The 5,884-nt window shown below is 54.1% G+C and overlaps 2 non-coding genes across 2 annotated transcripts; both read left to right on the top strand.

The window, feature by feature from the left end:
* The first annotated feature begins 4,972 nt into the window (after positions 1 to 4,972).
* LOC118992097 (U1 spliceosomal RNA) lies at positions 4,973 to 5,135 on the top strand. The gene has a single exon (XR_005067546.1). It is a non-coding gene; the product is annotated as a U1 spliceosomal RNA (small nuclear RNA).
* A 218-nt stretch (positions 5,136 to 5,353) lies between these two features.
* LOC118992144 (U1 spliceosomal RNA) lies at positions 5,354 to 5,516 on the top strand. Its single transcript, XR_005067583.1, has one exon. It is a non-coding gene; the product is annotated as a U1 spliceosomal RNA (small nuclear RNA).
* Positions 5,517 to 5,884: the final 368 nt, after the last annotated feature.

Below are 5,884 nucleotides of genomic sequence, written 5' to 3'. Positions count from 1 at the left end.
CCTAAGTGCCCTGCAAATTGGCGCATCCTGCACACACACCCCCCAAAAAACCTTTGAAAATTCCTTCTGGTGAGATGGACAAGGGGGACTCAAGAAGACGGGAGGCCGTGGCTGGGCCACCTGGATTCTAGCGCATCAGCTGCTCGGGAACAGAAGGAAGGAAGGAAACTATTTTTGGAAGCTGGTTGGTTACCTGTAAATGTCAGGGGCACAGGTGGACATTCTATGTGGCAACATCTGTGTGCTCTCTGGAAAGCACAAAGGAAAAAGAGGAGCAGGCAAGGGACAGAGACACATGCAGCCGGCTCCCACCGTCCCTGCTAGATATTTAGGAGCTTTGCAAGCTGGTTGTTAACCTGCTTGTAACTTGGACTCGGCCGTGGTGGAAGCATTTACACCACGGAAATTGGCAGGAGCCACAGAGCCAGGCTTTGTAACTTGTTCCCCCCCACCCCCTACAGGTTTCATTTCCCAACACAATGCTGAGTACAGGAAGTGGAGGAATGGCAGAATCTCTTCCGAAGTAAGGCGATGTCCCAGCAGGGAAAGAGCAGCAGCGAAGAGGAAGCACACAAGTCTTCCAAGGTAGGTGTTTTTCCCTTAGGGACATGGTTCAGCTATGGCTCAGACAGGTTATGTCACTTGCCCAGAGTTATAGCAAAGTGCCGGAGTTAGAATTTGAAAATGGGTGTTTCCGGTTGTGAACGGTTGGGGTTCCCCTCTGCCCCAACTAAATTCTGCCCATAATAAGTGATTGGAATGGAACTAGCTGTTTGACGGTATCTTTATAGGGCCAGCCCTAGAGCCTCCCTCAAACATTCAGAATCCGTGAGTTAAAAATCACACCTTGCTTTTGGCTTGCTATCCACCAGCTTTGTTTCCAGAAAGGGAGCACGCCCTCAATGGACCCACATTTGGGAAAGTTAAAGGCCCTGCGTGTCTAACGCAGGAAGCCAGTTCCGAAGATGGGTTTTGAGGAGGTGTGGGCACTGCCCCTCAAGTCAGACCTCACCTCACAAGGAAGCCAGCTTCCAAAAGCAAAACTGGTTTAGAGGCAAAAATGTAAGGCTGGTTCTGTTACCACATCCAAGGACAGTGGTTGCCACATCCAGAGACACTGGCAGGGAGCCTAAGTCCTGCTGGCTGTCTTGTCACACGCCTTGGGGAGCCCTTGGCAGGTGTCTTCAGTGGCACAGGGAGGCAGGGAGGTCGGAAACTCACTAGACTTCTGGTTGCGTGGTTTTTTTTTTTTTTTGGCCATGGATAGCCACTTGTGTGGACAAGTATTACGAGGATGATTTACCTAGTCCAGATAAATAAAAAGCCTTCTTGGCTTCCCTAAGCGCTATAGAATTTTATAGCACGGACTCAGCACTTCGTCTGCACTCAAGACTCAGACACCAGCAACCAGGCGCTGGAAGGGATGATGATTCACTCGGACAGCCCTTGCACTGGCTTCTGCAGCGGAGCCTGGCCCACTCTGTTCGCACAGAACTCGTGTTCTTTTCCCTTCAGAAGTCAGAGTCATCAGGCAACGGGGCCCTGAAGGTCGGCTCATTCTCGTCTGCGCTCACAGTTTTGTGTGTGTCCCTGTGACGAGTGTGGAGGGGTCCCTGGACGTCCGCGCTGCCAGCTCATTCCTGAGGCTTCCGCGGACTCCACTCGCCACAGCCAAGGGTTCTCCCCACGTCGGCAGGGGCCTGCCTTCTGCAAGGTTTATTAGGGCCAATTAGCTCCTCAGAAGGGTACTGCCAAAATACCCACTAAGCGAAATTTGGAGACACCTCCCATCAAACGGACAACGTCCTACTAACAAGCTGTGACGCATCCGGAGCCTTCAGCGGTGACCCCTTCTTTTTCTGAGCTGCCTCTGAAGCACCCTTCTCCCACGGCCGCGGAATGGACAAGCAGAGGGGCTGGAAAGTAGTGGGGCACCATGCCACACGCGATGGGGATAACTGGCCTGGAATCACCCACTGCTGGTGTCTAACCCCCGTGGCTCCGAAGCTTCCCACAGCACTATTTACATATTGAAACTGTCTCAATAATGTATAGAGATACTCATCTCTTCTGGAACGTCATGAGTAATTTGTCTCGGTATCTCTCTGTCAGTGAGACAGAAGGCTTGGCTCTACCCATGAAAAGATTAGTCACTTACATAAATAAGGATACAAACGGCTTCAGGAAATAGATTCTGTGGGTCTCACAGCAAGAGCCTGAGAACTGAAACGCACGTGGCCCAGGCACATCACGCCACACGGCGCACACCGTCCGCGAGTCATTCCGCACGCCCACCGCCCCCGCCCCCACCCGCAGCAGCAACAATGAACAATGATGAAGAATGCGCCCCGGGCGGCCCGGTCCACGTGCATGCACTCCACCTGACCAGCATGGCGTCACTCTCGGGTTTGCGTCATTTGAGACTCACGTGTTCACTCCCTAGTCTGGCCTAACGCTCCGTTTCCTGAACCCTTTCCCCGTCATCTCTACCCCTCCCCTTCGCCGGCCCCGGCTGCCCCCACCCAGAAAACCCCACTTACCCCAAGGCCCACTAATTGACGCTGCCCACCTATTGTTTGTGGAGGACCTGGGCTGGCTCACTGGCTCATCTCCTGGCATCCGTGGGGATGGCCGGCTACCCAGTGGCCAGTCGGGTCCTGACCTCCCCTCCACCTCAGCCGCCACTCCCATCCCCCGACCCTGGCATTGATCACAGCTGCTTCACACCTGCTGTCGCCACCCCTCTCGTCCCCTGCATGGCTGCCACCACGCCCTGCCCTTCCGCTCTCTCATTCCGTGTTCTCCCTGCTGCAGTCCCCTCGCTTCCCGAGTTTTCCCGTCACCTGGCTTCAGCACCTCCTCACTCCCTTCTCTTCACACCGCTCCTTCATCGTTGTCACCTGTCACACCCTGCACACCCGGCACTGTGGGCACAGCTGTCTGAACCCCAGCCTTGAGCGGACCCAATGGTTGCTTGGCCTTCTCTACACATTTGTCATCGCCAGAGGCCGCCTTTCTGCCAGGCTGCCCGGTCTCAGGTCCCTGCGTCAGGAGCAGACTCAGGGGTGCTCAGCGCTGCTCACTGCACCCACTAACCGAGGAGGCCGACGACAGTCCCCTTCAAGCCCGCATTCATTCCACTTTCAACTCTCTCTTTCTACTCCTTAGTGGATGCTCCTTGACAGCTCATCTCCCAGCCATGGTCTCTCAGAGGAGTCGCCCATGGGACCCTGGCTCATGTACCAGGTCCGGGGCTACATCTTCTTGCTGGAGCCCAGCCTGCCTGGCCTCAGCGCACACGTGTCTTGTTCCCCGAAGGACAACGGGAAGGCAGGGCCTGGGTTTCACGCTCCTTATGGGAACCTCAAGTGTGGGGGACGGAACTGGGCATGCTCACGAATGACAAGAACGGACATGTGTACAGTGTTCAGGATTCGCTGGGCCCAGCTCTATGTGCATTCTGTTAACTCTCATAGTGATCAGCCGCTGAGAAACGAAAGCAACCAGTAACTTACCCAGCATCGCATGGATGGTAGTAATGAGGCCGGAATAGGACCTGGAACAGCCATGGACACACTCGGATTTCATGGGCAGATGGACCCCTCCTCCACGAGGTCGTGTCCTAGAAAACTGCATTTCTGAGGCCATCTCTTCCCACCCAGACGCCCCTCCCGCCGTCGTTGGTGAAGGACCAGCTGGAACCAAGTGACATCCTAGGGGCAGAAGAACAGAGTCCAGGGATCACTTGTTTGGACCTTGAGGCAACGTTACGCCCTAAACGCTTGCTCTCAACACCTGCCCTTGTAGCCTTGCAGACGGGCTGCCAGTCAGCAGCAGCAGACCAGGCCTTGAGCAGCGGGTCTGGCCAGCTGGGGAGTATGGCGCCTTTCTCTCCAACCTGTCTTGCCCAAACCCACCCTGTATGAGTGCCCACACCGGATCCTGGGGTCCGAATAGCTGGAGACATGATCGGGGAAGCAGGGATTCAACCAGACTGACCCGAAGCCTGGCAGGGATGCTGTCGAGACAGCGGATGGCAAAGCAACACCCGGGCTGCCTGGCCTCCTGTTTGTAGAGCTGGTGGCCTCAGTCCAGGCCAGCTCCATCACTGACCAGTGAGAAACCGCAGACTCAGCACCAAGGGCCTCTGGGTCTCCTCAGAAGGACTGATCAAACCACTCGAAGACAGAGGTCAGACCGATGGACCTCGAACCAGGGGTTAATGGCCTCTGTCCAGTAAATGCTCCAAGTTTCATTCATTTTTTTTCAACAAATGTTTATTGATGGCCATGAGGCTCTGTGCCAGGATGGGTGATGAGACTGGGCTGTGTCTCCTGCCAGTCGGGAGACAGACACCCTGAACAAGAGCTCCCATGGACAGCAGAGGGTGGCTGGAGAGGGAAGAAGAGGGGAGAAAAGAGCCTGGTGGGATGATCTGTCTCCCATGCCTTTGCCCCTGCCTGGACCAGCTCTTTTCTTGACACCAGGGAAGTGGATTCTCCCCAGTGCCTGTGAGTCAACAAGCAAAAGAACATCTGGTGGGTCAGCACAGTGTCCTGCACCTAAGGATCCGGGCCAGGGGGGCAGCCTGGGCACAGGAGCCCCGCTCCCCACTAGACCCACCTCCTCTTCTTACCCCTCTTCTGCCCACCATTCTTTCCTGTAGCAGGAAAACGATGCTCTGAGCGGGGATCGGTCATGTCCCCATGACGGACGTTTGGAAGTTGTTTGGAAGACGTTTGGAAGTCCTCACTAGGGTACTGCTGCTTCTTGATCTGCGTAGAGAAGGTGGTCTGTGACCTCAGGAAGATCTGGGTTCAAATCCCAGCCTGGCTACTGAATGAGGATGGCGTGAAGTGGTGCGCGCTTAGACTCTGAGCCTGAAGCCTCCAGCCCAAGGCCAGCACTGCTGAGTACTAGACATGTGACCACCTTGCGCCTCAGTTTCCTCCCCCATGAAATGGAGATAACTATACTTACCTGGCAGGGGAGACGCCACGATCACGAAGGTGGTTTTCCCAGGGCGAGGCTCATCCATGGCACTCCGGACGTGCCGACCCCTGTGATTTCAGCAAATGTGGGGAACTCAATGCAGAATCTGTGGTAGTGGGGGACTGGGTTTGCGCTCTTCCCTGGTTAAAAAAAAAAAGGAGGCCACAGACATACCTACCATGGCATTGTCTAGTGGACTGGGCAATGTGAGCAAGGAGATTTCACACAAAGTGCTTAAAACACAGCCAAGCTCACAGCAAGCACTTAGCTGTTAGCTCTGTTAGTTACTGTGGGTTAGTTATTGTTTGNACATGTGACCACCTTGCGCCTCAGTTTCCTCCCGCATGAAATGGAGATAACTATACTTACCTGGCAGGGGAGACGCCATGATCACGAAGGTGGTTTTCCCAGGGCGAGGCTCATCCATGGCACTCCGGACGTGCCGACCCCTGTGATTTCTGCAAATGTGGGGAACTCAATGCAGAATCTGTGGTAGTGGGGGACTGAGTTTGCGCTCTTCCCTGGTTAAAAAAAAAAGGAGGTCACAGACATACCTACCATGGCATTGTCTAGTGGACTGGGCAATGTGAGCAAGGAGATTTCACACAAAGTGCTTAAAACACAGCCAAGCTCACAGCAAGCACTTAGCTGTTAGCTCTGTTAGTTACTGTGGGTTAGTTATTGTTTGCTATGTTAGTTATTGTTAGCCATGTTATTTACTGTGTGTTATTGTTAGCTATGTTAGTTACTGTGTGTTAGTTATTGTTAGCCATGTCAGTTACTGGGTGTTAGTTATTGTTCGCTATGGCTATTATACAGAGGTGCAGGAATAGAGAAAGAATCAAGCAAGGCAATCACTGAAAAATGCTGAGTAGGTGCCTGGCAAACAGCA

This window comes from Sturnira hondurensis, unplaced genomic scaffold (assembly GCF_014824575.4).
Source record: "Sturnira hondurensis isolate 20B ecotype Veracruz unplaced genomic scaffold, ASM1482457v3 Scaffold0007865, whole genome shotgun sequence".
NCBI lineage: Eukaryota > Metazoa > Chordata > Mammalia > Chiroptera > Phyllostomidae > Sturnira > Sturnira hondurensis.
Note: the sequence above shows the minus strand (reverse complement) of the source record. Positions and strands in the feature narration are given on the sequence as shown.